The sequence below is a fragment of the Pteropus vampyrus genome, unplaced genomic scaffold (genome assembly GCF_000151845.1).
Source record: "Pteropus vampyrus isolate Shadow unplaced genomic scaffold, Pvam_2.0 Scaffold757, whole genome shotgun sequence".
NCBI classification, from domain to species: Eukaryota; Metazoa; Chordata; class Mammalia; order Chiroptera; family Pteropodidae; genus Pteropus; species Pteropus vampyrus.
Genome location: NW_011889538.1, coordinates 44,944 through 62,126, shown reverse-complemented (window position 1 = coordinate 62,126; position 17,183 = coordinate 44,944). Strand labels below are relative to the sequence as shown.

Genomic DNA, 17,183 nt, shown 5'->3' with positions numbered 1-17,183 from the left:
AAAATAAATATTAAAAACAAAGGAAAATTTCATATATAATTGAAAAGCAGATAATTTCATTCTTATAAGATACTAAAGAGCCTAGCAATATTCCTATCATTTGCAGTGATATTTATTTTTCACTTATTACTCATTCATGTATGTATTAAGAGCCCACCCTTCCCATTAACCATTCCAGGCAGGAATGAAAGAGCATAGGAACTAAGCCTAACAGGGAAGGGAGGTAGGGGGCTATAACAGAATTAAGAAGAAGCTGGTTTTCTAGAACCTGTATAATAAAACTGCTCCATTCTACTCTGTCGCCCCCACCCTAAAGAGAAAGCTTTCTTTTACTACTTATACAGGAAGAAGGAGAATTTCACCTGCTCAGACTGGGTCCCTGAATTTTACCATTTGCCCTATTCCTAAAAAAAGACCCACCTCTACCATGTCAGTGGCAATAATATATGCACCATTCTCACATCTTCCCAACTTGAACTAATTATCCCCTCAAAGCCTCAAGTCCTTAGCCTCCTATGTTAGAATGTTCCATTTGGGAAACAAAGAACCTTTTTATAATTTGAGTAAAGATTAATACAATCCTCAGCCTGATATCTGCTCAGTCTCAGAGAAGCTAAAAATGTCCTCTAATGCCCTGCTACTCAGACTGTGGTCCACAGATGAAACAACTAGGGACATCACCCAAGAACTTGTTAGAAATTCAGAATTTCAAGCCTTTCCCCAGACCTTTCCCCAGAATCTGCTTTTTAATAAAGTCTCCAGGAGATCTGTATGCACAGTAAAGAGTGATGTGAGAAGCAAAAGTTTTCATATTCAACCTACCAAATATGAATTATATCTCAATAAGGCTGTTATAAAAACCACAAAATAATAGAGGAATACAACTAATACAGAAGTAGCACATGGAGAAGGTATTCAACACTGTTTTTGTTGGTCAGGAGAAAAGCTAGATCCTGAAAAATGAAAAGGTTCTTTCTCGATGAATAAGACAGGTTTGCCACAGTGTACCCACAAGGGTCATTGCTTACACAGACTATCAAGTGAACGGAATTGTACTAAGTATTGGCCAAGGTCCAGACAGAAGGAAAAGCATGTTGGAATGCATGAAAGAGTTATGTTCAAAGACTGTTCATAGTTTGAATGAATAGGGCATGAGGCTAGTGTAGGAGAGAGGCAAGAGACGACCCTGAGAAGCAGGACAGGTCACAACTAGTGGTAAAGGAGGGCATAATGGTTAAGTTCATGCATTCTGGAATAGATTCCCTAGATGGGAAACCTGGCTCCACTGTTTGCTACTGGGTGGCCTTGGGGAAGTTACTTAGCATCTCTGAGTGTCAGTTTCCTTATCTGTCAACATAGGACAGTAGTACTAGGAGGATTAAATGAAATTCATTATTTCACTTTAAGTGCTTAGAACAGAAGTCCCCAACCTTTTTGGCATCAGGGACAGGTACTCCTATGAGAATCTAATACCTGATGATCTGAGGTGGAGCTAAGGCGGTGATGCTAGGGCTGGGGAGTGGCTGCAAATGCAGATGAAGCTGGCTCACGACACTCACCTCCTGCTGTGCAGCCCGGTTCCTAACAGGCCACGAACCAGTACTGGTCTGCGGCCCAGTAGTTAGGGACCCCTGGCTTAAAACATTGCTGCACCAAGGAAGTATCCACTGTCAGTATTATTGTTTGGTTCTAGATTTGAGCATCTGTTTATTTCTTCATTAATCAAACAAAAGGAGACTGCAGAGACAGAACTGTGGCTTAACAGTAATTTCTGGTTTATTGGAGCACCACTTTTTATAATAAAAATCGAGACTGTGCCAGTACTTCATTTAGTAAACAAACAAAAAAATTTAATTCTCATTTATAGTCTGAAAGGCTCTATGGGATGCAGAAGTGAATAGATTCCCTGAGTCCAATCTAGATCAGTAGTGAAATGGCAAAGTTACCATCCAACAACTGCCTGGTAGGCTATGTGAATCATCTTGGTCTTATTTCAAATTCACAATTAGCTGCACTTCTAGCACTCAGGAAAAATACTGTGAACAAAATGTCTTTCCAAATAAGGGCCGAGGCATATAAAATTTTTAAAAAGTAAGTTGTGTTAATGCTGCTTTAATGTGTAGTCATATGCTATTCTATCAATTTTGTACTTAAAAATATAAAATTTATTCAAATGTAAACTTTATAGTCATGGTAACAGGAAAGAACCTAATTCCATTAAAAGATAAGTTATATCAATTTTAGTAAATAGTCACGATTTTGTAAAAATTCTTTACAGTACTTTTAAAAATTTTAAGATTAAAGCATTAAGAAATCTTTTTCCAAACTGACATATGCAAATCTTCCACTTTTACTCATGTAAATAGAAGGAGTGAAAGATAAAGGGAACTATTTTACTTTCAAATACTGTGTGTATACCTACTAAACTGTAAAACAAATGTGCCTTTTCTACAACCTTCATTCTTAAGGATACTTTGTAGTGGGAAGGCAGAAGAAAACAAAATGAGATCAATAAGTAAAGCAACCCAAAGTAAAATTTTAAAATAATAAACTGAGAGTAAAAAATGAAGGGAAAACTTTTTAATTACACTGTATTTGGTATTAAAAAAAAAGCTTTAAGGTAAAATGAAACATGAGTGGAACAGAGCCAACAGGTAAGGCATATGTAGGAAGATATAAGGTACTGGAAAGAAAAGAAAAATGAAAGCAAAAAGATGAAAAAAGAGGAGGATTCCACATAGATAAACAAGTTAAAGACTTTGGAAGGGCCAATAGTATTAATAGAACTATGAAGTGTGAATAATTTACCCTCTAAACTGAAGATCAAAAACATAAAGTATGAGGGGAAAAATCATTGTTATGAGCTGATATAGCAGGGAAAAAAAGAGGAGGAGGATTTCGTTACCTCACAGGAAGTACTGAGAATAGTAAATATTCTTGCATAAAGGAAAAAGAGTTTTGAGAAGAAGTAGATGTGCCAAAGGGTTCTTTGGAAAAATGAACAAGGGTTCTGTGGATAAAGTATATGGCTATAAGAATTGGTAAAAGATACAAGAACATAATATTTTTTCATGATTCTAGAAAAGTAGTAGTCAATTGAAAAGGATATCCAAATTGTCACAGAACAGGGAGCATCAAAAAAGGTTTAATTACAATACTTCAAAATTAAATTTAAATTTGTAGATACAAATCTTTAACAAAATTTAAGTCATAACTGCATCAAATCTCAGAATATTTGTGGGATTATTAAGAGGGATGTTTTTGCAAAAAAAATATTCAAGGGCTTCATCAATTTTCTCAAAGGCTCTTAATCCTATGATATTCAAATCATTTATCACCCTTGCCAAATTTTCTTTTTCAATTAAGAGCTGGTAACTCAATATTAGATCCTCATTTGACAATTGCTTTGGGAAGAGTGAAGGACATCCTTAACATCACTTCCACAGACTTAAAAGTTTACTTACATCTGCTAGATTTGCAATTCACTATATATATATTGTACTGACATAGTTCTGACATAGTACTGACATTAAACTCTGATTTACCAGAGTTTAATGCTGAATACTTATATGTCAAAACAACCTGTAATTGAGGAGACTACAATCAAACTGTCAGATATACAAAGTGCCCTTCTGCCTTCCTTGTTGTACTTAAATTATGCTTTGTATTATCTGCATAAACCAGTCCATCTTCCCCACTATATAACAATTAGTGCGAATAAAGAAAATGGTCCATACTAGCAGTTCTCATTCACATTGCACTTACACAAAATGTTTGTTGAACAAAATAAAAACCACTGCTCAGAGGCAGAAAGAACCCACTCTAGGTGCTGTTCCTGGAAGCAATCTGAGAAGATACAAAAGCCCACCTGGCAATGGGAGCTTAAAATGTATGGCAGTCTTTTCACAAGGAAACTGCAGCAGGACTAGCCTGGAAATGTGAGGATGGAATATTGACTCTTGAGTTTCTAAAGGATAACTGTGACTAAGTATTTGCTTCCTTGAAACATTTAGGGGGAAGAGAGTAACTATGACCACAGCAAAGGACGGCCATTCATTCAACAAATATTTCTTAAACATCTACTATGTGCCAGGTACCAATCAAGCTACCAGGGATACAGTAATAAAAGAGACAATGTAACTGCCCTCATGGAATTTACATTACTATGAGAAAGACAATAAACCAATAAACAAAATGTCAGATAATGTGACGTACCATAAAGCAGTAACAGGAAAAACAGTGGAGTAGAGTGGGGATATTTATAATAAGGTGGTCAGAGAGGTAACACCTGAACAAAGATCCAAATGAAATAAGGGAGTTAAATGAAGCTTTCAGTGTTATTCCTCATAGAAGGAAGAATAGAAAGACTCTCTGATGGAACAGGCATAGATGTTAAAAGAAAACAGAAAGGTCAGTGTGAGCAAGACAGGGAGTAGAAAGAGATGAAGTCAGAAAGATTTGAAGAGGCCAAGTCATGGAGGACTTTAGAGGTCAAGGCAAGGGACTTGTTATTTATTAACAATATAAGAAATTAGAGAGTTTACTGACAGAAAAATAATAAGGGAAGCAGGAAAGTAACAAGATCTGATACATGTTTTTAAAAGTTTGGATTACTCTGGTGATGAGAAAAATAAATTTTATCTGACCTTACAGACTTAAATATTAAATTACAGACTATCCTTAATATTCCTGCCATTAAGCTTTATCCTATACATGAATCTGTTACTAATCTTAAAAGCTTAAAGATTAAAAAAAAAAACAATAAATATTTCTGATAGTCGAATCACAAAATATAAAGAATTTTTCTGCATCACTTTTTTTAAAAAAATTATTCTAGCATTAATCTCAACCTAAACTTCACTAGTCCCAATTTGTAGAAGATATTGTTGATAAGATTATTTTTTCCTTCCACTGTAGACAGGAGACAGTTGAAAAAAATGGATTCTTGCCAAAAGCTCAAGAGCCTCTATTGCCCCCTAGTGCCCATCTTAAAGAATGAAAACCTTCGCACATTAGTAAGTGGTAAGAAATATATTTACTGATTTTGGAATAGAGCTTCTAGCATCCTCTGCTGACAGAATCTTGCAGGTGAAATTAAACTATTCTGTTTTAAAGAGCATTAAGTTTTTCCGAAGTTAAAATCATTAAGCTTTCTCATACTGTTTTAAAATTTTCTTTCTAGAAAGTCAGCTGCAATTAAATTAAAATTGGTCATTAATCAAATATTGGTAATAATGATGAAAACAATGACAAAACCCAGCAATTCTGAATGTTAAGTATGTGTCAATTCCTATGTTAAGTGTTTACATGAATCATCTCAATCTCATATCAAATCGTGAGAACTGAGTTTTTCTCCACTTTTAATTTATCAACTTTCTCTGTGGATGAGGGAAAGAGACTGACTGATACAGGTGGCTGGCGGTGACCAAGGCCAAGGGGATAAGAAGCCTCAGACCAGAAGTCACAGTAGTGGCCCAAACTTGGACTCTTCATCACAGAACGTGCCAGCCAGGGAGTCAGAGAAAGTTCATGGAAAACAGGTGCTCACAACTAAAAAGTCGCTGTTACAGCTAGCCTTTAGTTACAGTCATGAAAATGTGACTTTCGATTTTTCTGTAGTAATGGGAAATAGGATAGCAAGGATAATGAAAATCTTTAATAATCCCAAAGTGTCCATTTGATTTTAAGTTATAAACCCCTTTACCTTTAAAAAAAATCAGAATCATGCAGACGGAATAGATATGGTTTAAAAATGACTTTTCACCTTTTCTCTGACCCTACCCACTTGAATTTTTATTCACTTATTAAATGCGAAGAAAAATAATAATAAATATTCAAATACTAAATACTTCTAATTTAACAGTTGATATAGTTTGACAAATAATGGTTTGTACATGATTTTCGTTTGCATTATATTTGAAAGGACAATTTTATTACCAGTGTAGATAAGTAAAATGGAATAAACAATGAATGAAAAGCAAGCTTGTCATCAAAAGAAAATATGACATACCACATTAACATCTCCATATATCCAGTGACTTCAGCAGTAACACTAGACCGACTACTAGTCTGAAGTAAAATGCATATAAAAATATCATAATCATCAGTGTTCTCTGGTATTATTTCTCTGGCATTTTCTCTGCCAATTCTGTTCTTTAGGTTCTCTGTTCTAATTATGTTCTCTGGTATTTTCCTGCCAATTCTAGTGCTTTCAACAACTCATTTTTTAAAGTTTTGTGATGAGAAGGGGGCGCAAAGAACTGTTTGGGTGATGGAAATGTCCTGTCTCTTGTCTTGGATGGTGTATACGCAACTGTCAAAACTCATCAAACTACACCTTTAAGATCTGTGCACATTATCACATAAATTACATTTCCATTAAAACGTTTTCTTTTAATTTTTGTGAGACTGTTTTAAGGAGAGTAAACTACAACTTTTCTGGCCTCGCTTGATAGGTAGGTGCATAAGTAGTTATAGTTTATACAATTAAATTAACTAATTAATAATATTCAACAGTGGGACAACTCTTAGAATTATTAAACTTATGTAACTAAACTGTAAGCTTAGGACAAGGCATATATAACGATTCTTACAGAAATATATGTCTAATTACATTTCTATGCTCATAGTTCCTTTGTTCACTTCTCTATCCTTACTTCTATTTTCCATGTAAAGATTAGGGATTGATATGTCACAAAGAGAAAACACAATCAAACGTCATAAACTTTTCAATTGGAAAAACCAAATATGCTCAATTCCATTTGACAAGTATTTACTCTGTATCTACTATAGAAAAGACACTACACCAGAGGTTGTGTTTTTAAAAATTACTGTACCATTTATATACAAGTCCCTATACTTGAAGTCATTACATATGATTGCAAAGGGAAGACAGAGATGTTAAGACAAGCACACAAATAATGATTTAACAAGGAAAATAGTTTAAGTTTACTACAGAAGGCAGAAACCAAGCCTGAGAAGCAACACATGCAGCTCTCTGCTTAGAGGAAATCACATTTGAAAAGATCCCTAAAGGCTCGACAGAATTTTAACAAGCAAAAACTGGAAGATCGAGAAGGAAGCATTAAAGTTTTGGTCAATATCAACTTAAAACTAGCAAACTCCTTTCTCAGAGAGATTAATAGCCAAAAAGAAATTGGTGAGGTCTGGTACATTTACAAATCAAACGTTCCATATATTAGCCTATATTGGTTCATTAGAAAGATTAGACATGTCCTTCAAAAACATATCCTTAATTACTGATACAGCCAGTGTATTAAATGGGGAATGAATTATATGTCAGTTGTGGAAAATAACAAAAGACAACAGGGAAGAGGTAAAACTCCTTTAAAAAAATGATAATCATAAACTTAAGGGAAGATTGCTTATTTTGTTTACAGGTGTAACATTTTAAATTGCTTCACTTAGGGGAAGCAATTCGCTAAAGGCACATTCCCCTAAGTGAAGCAATTTAAAATGTACTTTCTCTGTTAAGATCTCTTACTCGGAATCTTTTTGCAAAGTAAAAAAGTCAGTTTCTATACCTCTACTTCCCTTATGAGTGCTTCAGTGATTCTCTATATAAATGAACTTTACGGATACATAGCTGAACTTGACTAAAATCTTAGCAAAGGCTAGTTTTATGGAATCTTTCTCTAACAAAATGAACCAAAAAGATTGCAACTTGTTTCTGAAGAAATAAAACAGGAGAAAAACTGAACAGCACAACATAACAGACACAAAGGAACTCAAATGAAATTCATGCATGCTAATGTAGTAACCAAATCCTAAGAGTTTAAACATTACTTTAGTATCCACAAATTTTGTATCTCTTGTTCCTTTGGAGAAAGGCAACTAATATGTTCACGACAAACAAAATAAAACCAAGTAAGTGGAGTATATATATGCATGTCATACAATATTAAAGGACTACACACGATGGCTAAAATGACATCCAAAAAGGTTTAAAAAATAATCTGCCATTATGATAACCAAATGTACCAAACGTTAAGTATAAATTTTTGCTCACTATATAGTTGCCAGTTGGCTCTCTCCATTATCCATCCTTTGTAATGGAAACATGGAATTTTAGGTAGAATCTTGGCTTCCTAAGGTAAATATATTTCTCAAGTGTAAGAAAGATATGAAGTTCAAAATGAGAAGCCTGACAAAATGCAAAAATGGCTTGAGCATCCATCTTAAAGCCCACATACTGAGGACAACAGAAAGACAAAAGCAGCCTGAATCTGGGATATCCTAGGCCTGCAAACTAATTCTGGTCCATTTTACTCCTGAATTCACTTACATGAGAGGGTTGGGGAAAAAAAAGACTACTATCTTGTTTACACCACTGTTATTTTCCATTTTGTCAACAGCAGCCAAATTAATAATATACTAACTGATATACAGGTTGGCCACTTAAAACAGGCTCAAAGCTAAACTCCACAGGCTTCCAAGTATGGAAGGCAGCATACTACTACTAAAAGCATAGATAGCCCAGGTTTGAATTGAAACTCTACCAAATAAGAGAGCAAATAAGGAAACTGAGCAAATTATTTAACCTCTTGGCGGGGGCGGGGGGGGGGAATTGAGAAAACTTTATTATGTAGTGGTTCTTATTTAGATTTTTTGTACTAAAAATTTTAATAGTTTTATTTACTCTAGACACATCTCTCACTAAGCTTATTCCTAATTTTTTGTTGTTGTTCCTGTTCTGAAACAGGTATCTTTTTTTCATTTTTAACTTTTTAAACTTGATATTATTAAATTAACCTGTTATAAAAGTTTTTATTAGTTCTTTTTTGTTTTAGATTGAGTCACATTAAATATGACAATATCTCACTTCTTGGTTTTTTAAAAAATTTTATTAGTAGTTTAAAGTACACAGTACATTGGTTAGACATTTATATAGTTTATGAAACAATCCATCTAATTGCTTCGTCTCTTCTGGCTCTCCACCTAGCCATTACATTACTGCTGACTGCATTCCCTATGCCATGCTTCCCATGCCCATGACCATCTATCAACTACTAATTTGTACTTCTTTAACCCTTCACCCCTTTATCTCAGCCCCCCAAACTTCCTCCCCTCTGGCTGGCACCAGATTGTCCTCTATATTTGTGAGTCTGTTTTTGATTACTTTGTTCTTTTTGTTCCTTAGATTCCACATATAAGTGGAATCATATGGCATTTTACCTTTCTCTTATTCCACACAGCATAATAATCTCTAGGTCCGTCCATGTCATTGCAAATGGTAGGATTTAATTTTTTTTAATGCCTGAGTAATATTATATTATATATGAACTATAACTTCTTTATCCAACTGTCTTTGATGGGCATTTAAGTTGCTTCCATATCTTGGCTATTGCAAATTGTGCTGCCATGAACATAGGGGTGCATAGATCTCTACAAATTAGTGTTTTGGTTTTCTTTGGATAAATATCCAGAAGTGCAATTGCTGGGTCAAAGGTATATTCATTTTTAACTTTTTGAGGAACCTCCAGGCTGCTTTCTATAGTGGCTGTACCGATGTGCAATCCCACAAACAGTGTATGAAGTTTCCCTTTTCCCCACATTCTCACCAATACTTGTTCTTTGATTTATTGATGATAGCTACCCTGACGGGTGTGAGGTGGTATCTTCTTGTGGTTTTAATTTGCATTTCTCTGATGATTATACTTTTTCCTTCTTAATATGTAATCCTGACTCCAGTTTGACTTGTTTGATTTTCTAGGATAATATAGTAATGTGACAGTTACCATCTTTATTGTGTTCCTGATTTTAAATAGGACACCTCAATGCCCCTTAATTATAACACTGACTGCTGGTATGAAGCATGAATGAATTATTTAATATGGTATAAAAGTTTCCTTTTAGTTTCATTTTAAATGTTTCTACTAGAAATCATGTTAAATTTTTATAATTTAATTTTTGATATACATTAAAATTGATGACCATAATGATAAATACCAGGCACCATTCTAAGGATTCTATATGCTATTCATTCATTCATTTAATCATCCACAGAACTCCAGTTGATTAGCCCTATTTTGCAGAGGAGGGAAAAAAAAAGGGTTAAGTAGTAACTTGGCTAAAGTCACAGAGCGGAAAATGAAAAGGCTCTGTCTGGCTCCAAAATCCACTCTTAGTCACAACTCCATATTACTTCCCTGTATCTGTATTTTACTTCTTTTTATTGTCTTATGATTATATTACTTCAATCAACAGTAGAAGCTAGATGACCCAAATGGCTACTGATGTTGAATTGAAATTGGGTTCACTAAGGTAGTAGCAATGGAGATAAACAGAAATGGATAGATCTGGTATACAATTTGAAGAGAGAGCTAATGAGACTTGTTAATTAGAGATTAGATGTGGGGTAGGAGAGAAAGAGAGAAATCAATGGTGATTAGGTTTTGTGGCCTACCTATAGCAAATATTTAGAACTCTGCTTCCCATGTAGTACATGAACTTTATTTATGTTATCTGATTTTCTATTTTCCTTCATTCTTTCTAATTTATGCTTTCTTATAGCGTTTCACTTCATTAAATCCTTTTCGGAACAAGGTAAGATATAAATTTATTCATGAGTACTTAAGACATTTTATATAGATATGCAATATTATTGTTTGAGTTTTTCTGTCTGTTCTAAATTTTTAAATTAAGATCTTAATTGCCTTACAATGAAGGACTATAATCCTTCATTGCTTGTAATCGCATTATTTGTTTCTAATTACAGGTACAGCTTATGATTGATGTGGAAACTAGAAAAGAAAAAAAAGTATAAGGCAGAAAAAACCTTATCCTCATTTCCACAATCCAGAAGCAAGCAATGGGAATACTTTTCTCATGCATATGTTTCATTTAAATTTTGAAATTATAGTCTATACATGTTTACATCCTTTCCTAGTGCTACTGAAAACTCTTATAAAACATGTTTAATGACTGCATATTTTATATGACTAACAACAATTTACTGGTCTTTCCCCTATTATTAAATATTTATTTACGTTATTTCTAATTATTAGATATTTTAATACATCGATTATTTTCAAACATTTTTAGACATAGTAACTTTCTATGGTCAAGAAAAGTTCTGACCAAGTCTAACACTTTTTTTTTTTTAGATCATAAAATTTATATTTTGGCTTTTAAAAAACAGAATGAATATTACTTTCTGGAAAATTGTGTTATTAGAAGTACATGAAATGCATTTAATACAAGGAATCAATTTCTTGGTAACCCCAGGGAGATGAACTTGTTCTCTTCAGTTCCCTTAAATGAAATAGATATGAGGGATCCAGTTCCATCACCTACCACCCATGGAACACATTCTGAAAACCATTATTATAAGGAGTACTGTGATAAACATCTTTGTGCATCAAGTTTTTTCCGGATTTCCTCAGGACACAATTCCAGAAATATTACTGAGTTTAAAGGAAATGGATATTTTTAAGGTTCTTGATACTCAGTAGTACAGTTTCAATAATAAAAACCACTGTCACAGCTACTGGCTATATTTTCAGAATATCTACCTACCTAGTCACAGTCCTTCAAAGAATATGATGGTTATGATTTAATAAGTATAAGTATAATTCACACTAGACATAAAAGTGTATAAAAGTGAGTACAATTCAAAAGGCAGGCGCTTACCATCTCTCTTACGTCATCTTCAGAAGCAACTAAACAATAACACTTCTAGAAATATCAACCTTCACATATTACAGAAGAAGCATTTTTCACAAAATAATAATCAAAATAAATATTACTTCTAAGCTATTTGAGAGAAAGAATATTCTTATATGTTTTATATGAAAACTTTAACATGGCTTCACTGTCACAGAAAAACAAGACGGCAATTCCATATCCTTCTTTTTAGGAAACATTATTTTGTAAGCAATATCTCATGCCCTTTAGAATCCATGACACATGATACAGATCATAACTTATACAGGTGCCCTAATATAGTTAACCTATGATCCCAACTGTGACTACTTAAGTAAGCAGCCACAAGTGGATTAGAAAGAGGTACAGCCACAGGTGAATCTGGAAAAGGCTCACCAGTGCAGAGCCTTTGGTACAACACCGATTGCAGGTATTGAGGTAGGGTCCACCCTACTCTACTGAATCCATCTCCGGGTTATAGAGCCTAAGCATATTTATATTTTATTTATACCAAAGATTATTCATTCTTACATTCAGACTAAGAACCACTGGGTTAAAAAAAAAAAGTTATTTAGAAAAATATTTTCCCATTAATTTCAATAATACTTGCTGAAATATTTAGCCACTCAAGTATGTGAACTTGGCTGCTTTCCTATTAAGTAGAATGTCTCTCTAAAAAGCCACAGTGCTTTGCAAGTTTCTGAGCAACAAAATAATCAAATTGTATTCAGGAATCCCGAGATGGAGTCCTGCCTGCTGTGGTGGTTTATTTTCATTCATTTAGGGAATAAGTACTATTATTTGCAACATGACCTATGTAACAAATAGTTTAATCTTGAAGCAGTGAGAAAAAGGGATTGAAAGAAAAGATCCCAGAGGCAAAAAGACAGTGGCTACAGCAAAAGTTTAAGGGAGAAAATAAAAGCCTGAGTTTGATCTTAAATGTTGAATTTAGAATACCGTCAGAGCTTAAATATGGCCATGTTTCATGAGCAGTTAGAAAGCTGTCTGAAGTTCAAATGAGATGGGGAAATACTTCTGGCTACGCTAAGTGAATGGCAATCATGAGGATGAGAAGATGTGAGAGACTCCACTCATGCCAAATATGAAATCATAAAGTAAGCAAAGGCAGATCCTCAGGTAATGCTGACAGTTAGGTAAATACAAGGAAATATGAAGTAGTAAAAGAGATTCTAGCAGAAATATAAGCACCATCAGAGCAGGTGACTTGTCTGCTTTATTCATTGCTGTAACCCCAACACCTGGAAAGTACCTGACTCATGAGAGGTGCTCAATATCTGCTGAATAAACAAAGAGATAGGCAGCAAATCAATAACACAAAGAAGTTACAAAGGAAGAGTTTCAAGGAAAGAGAAGTCAACATTGTCCAATATTGCAGAGGTGTGAATGAGAACTGAGAAATGGCCACTGATTTGTATATTTGGAATTTATCCATAGGAATCTCTGTGAGAAGAGTTTCAGTGAAATGGTAAAGACAGACACTGAAGACAAGATTTAAAGAGAAAATGTGTGGTGACAAAGCAGAGGTGGCAAATGTAGATGCTGCTTTCAAGACATTTGGTGAAAAAGAGAAAGAGAAAATTGGATAGCTCGAAGGGAAAACTGAGTAAAAGGAAGATTTTAGTATATTTGCAAGCTTAGAGCCAAGAGTGAGTAGAAAGGAAAAGGCTGAAAGCACAAAAGGAAACAAAAACAGAAAAGTTTGATGGTGAAGAATTCAAGTATGGGAGAACAAAGGAGAGGAAATCAAGGGCACCTATAGAATATTTGAGTAGATGGGACAATTCTGATATATCCCAAATCGTAAAAACATAACTAGCATTCTGATATATAAAACAATCTCTTGTAATTTTTGTTCTGTGTTACCTCAAACTGATTTCCTGAAGGAATTAAATTCAGTTTCTGTATCAACAAGCAAAGAATTACTAGACCCTAAGTCCAACCAACCACAAAACCAAGATTTTTTCAAGGGCCAGAAACATTTGAAGTCAATGTTGAAACACAGACCAAATTTGCTATGCAAATTACCTAAAATGAATCATGGTAATTTGTCTGTCTAGATCTCACAACGTTCACATTCAAGACAGTAAACGGTAGATTTCCTTCGCCAATGATCCTTGACTCTATTATTGTTGGATAAAGAAGACTGCCAATATCCCAAGTATCAAATACAACACAGCAGAAAAGCTGTGTTCTCCTTCAGAACCTAAAAAACGGCCTGAGGTTGCCACTTATCTACTATCAAACCACAAAGTCAGACAACTGAAGGCCTCCATTCAAGGCCAATATAATTTATAAGAATCCAGGAAGGCCATTACCAAGCCACAGTCACAGTTCCATATTTCCAAGCTATCTGCTTCACCCACCATCTCTGCCCTAGCTTTGGAAATGCTGATTGCAAGAATAGAGATAGAAGTGGAAAAGAAATAAGGAATCTCCCACTCCTGTTTTGTCTCCCTCCTAAAGTTTCAGAGGTAATCCATGAACAATGCTAATAAGTACTGCATTATCGATAATGCACACTTTAAAACTGAGGCTGTTATTGGCACACATCACCAACAGCCCTGCTTAACCTGCATGTGATTTGATCAGCATTTTCTTTTTACAATGTTTACAATAACAAGATATGATTAAAAAAAATAATAAAAACATTTCCAAAAAGAATCAATGCATGTAATATTATTAAAAAAACAAACAAACAAACACAAAACAGCAAGCTGTTGGTCTCCTGACAGACACTGACAGTCATGAAAGGCTAACACTTCCAAATGGGCTTCTGAATCCTATACCCAGGCATGTTTGTTCTTCTCTGCATAACTGCACTTTCGGTTTACTCACATATCAGTTCCACATCAAAGGTCTGGTCTTTTTTAAATCAACTTTCCATTCTAGACAAGTTGATTTTCCCATCATCCTGAATCTAGTTTTATACACTGTGCTTTGTTCCCACCATTCACTCTTTGTAGACAGGATGTCACCTATTCTCACCACATCCATAAAAATGTAACCCTCTACAAGGCTCATTCAAATTCTATCTTCTCCAGAAAGAATTTCTTCTCTGTATAATTCTCTGGATTTGATCTTATCAGCCGCATCTTTCCACTTGCCGCTAGTCAGAAAGAACTCAGCCAGGCACTAATCACATGACATTTCACCACCATATCATGTACTTGCATAGACTTAGATCATCACTTTAGCAATTTTTTTCCTGCTCGCAACACCCTTCTTTCTTCCATTCTCTGTTCTCCAGCCTCTTGTCTGCTTTGCAAACCTGAATTAGCCAGCTCAGGCTACTATAACAAAATACCCACACACTGGGTGGCTTAAACATCTGGAGGCTGTTCAAGGTGTCAGCAAATGTGGTTTCTGTTGATGGTTTTCTTTTTGGCTTGTAGATAACCACCTTCTTGCTATGCTAAGTGCAGACCTAGCTCTCTAGTGTCTCTCTTCTTAGAAAGAGACTAGTCCTATAGATCAGGACCCACAGTTATGACCTAATTTAAACATAATTACTTCCAAAGATGCTCATTACAAATATAGCCACAGTGAGAGCTAGAGCTTCAACATAAACATTTTAGGAGCACACGAATATTCTATAACATTCACACATTTCATAGATCAACCTAATATTACCTATTCTGTGAACTACCCAAATTAAGCACCTTTCTCATGTCGAAAACATGCTGTGACCTAGATGTGTCCCTCTTGTTGTTTCTGATTATCCACATATGCTTGAAAATTAAATGATGGATGAGGATTCTATATACGTTCAATAGATAAAACATGTGCATTTATATCATTTAAATCTACACTCTTATCACTTGTCCTAACAATTTCTAAATTTCTCATTATGACTATAGATTCTCCATTTCTCCTTTTAATTCTACCCATTTTTGCTTTGAGTATATTGTGTTTAACACACAGAGATTAAGGACTGCCAAATTTTCCTGGAGAATAAACTGTTCTTTTTACCACTGTGTAATGGCACTCATTTTGCTAATTAAGATTATGGATGTAAAGATTATTTTGCCTTACATTAATTTTATAATATTAATTATATTTTGATTAGCATTTTCCTGTTATATTCTCTTCTATTCCTTTTTTTCCCAACATTTCTATGACGATATAGTTTAGGTGTATCACTCACAATCAATATGCCTGAATTTTTTTAATCCATCTGAGAATTTATCTTTTTTTTAATTTAATTTTATTATTAGTTTCAAGTATACAGTACATTGCTTAGATGTTTATATGGTTTATAAAACAATCCTCCTAATTGCTCTTTCTCTCCTCTGGCTCTCCACCTAGCCATTACATTACTGCTGACTGCGTTCCCTATGCCGTGCTCCCCATCCTCCTGACCATCTATCAACGACTAATTTGTACTACTTTAACCCTTCACCTCAACTCCTAATCCCCAACCGCCCTCCCCTCTGGCCATCACCAGATTGTCCTCTATATTTGTGAGTCTGTTTTTGATTAGCAGAATCTAAGGAACAAGAACAAACTAATTAGAGAATTTGTCTTTTAAGTAGCAAATTGAGTCCATTTACCACTATTATGAATAGTGATATAGTTGTACTCATGCCTACCATCTTAGTTTGTGATCTCTATCTACCAAGATTTTCTTCTATTTCTTTTTTCTCCTTTCTTGACTTCTATTAGACTTCTCCAATGGCATACCGGGAGCATTGCATTGGAAGTGGTGCAGAAAATAAGGGGGTGCATTTTTCTACAGAGAATTTTAAAACAATAATATAGTCAACGAAAGACGAGTCTATTTTTATTACCAGCATTTGTTGATAATTCTAAAAATGTCAGTTCAGAAATTTGTATTGGGGTTGGTTTGTGGGTTGTTGTTTTTTTTTGCCATGATTAGTGCTGAGTTTTAATAATATCTGTAAGCTTCAAATTATCTTTTTTGTTACATTTTAATATTGTATTCTACATAAATTTGGAGAATTCCCAGTTATACGATCTTTGGCACATTCATTCAAATATATACTCAGCTACCATGTTTTTAATGGTTTGAAATCATGCAAGCTTACTTCGAGGATAGTTTCATATCTTCAATAGCTGTTGTACTACACAGTTTCTTCATTTAAACAGCAGATTCAAAAGCAACAATGATTCTTAAGACAAAGAAACAAAATTTGAGTGTCTTCCATTCTGTTATTCTTCGAATGCCAGGAGAAAAAATAAAAGATGGCAGACTAAGTTGCCAGAAGAATCCAAAAGGGCAATATTTGAACACTTCAATTGATTTCATTGAAAACATTCTAAAGCAAATTTTTTGCCATTATTTAGCCATTTCCTCTGATTTTTACAGAAAAAAAAACAGAAAATTTTACAAAATATATTAGAAAGTGAATTTCTACAGATTTTAGTGAATATATTTCAAAAATGAATATTTTTAGAAAGCCACTAGAATTGATATCAAGTGAAAAAAGATATGGTCAACACTACAGTTTTGGAAATTTATTGTATAACAAGATTTT

The 17,183-nt window shown here is 34.3% G+C and overlaps 1 protein-coding gene across 1 annotated transcript in view; it reads right to left on the bottom strand.

The window, feature by feature from the left end:
• The window catches only part of LOC105309519 (WD repeat-containing protein 70), a 145,372-nt gene that overhangs the window by 111,711 nt on the left and 16,478 nt on the right, over positions 1-17,183 (bottom strand). The window lies entirely within an intron of this gene.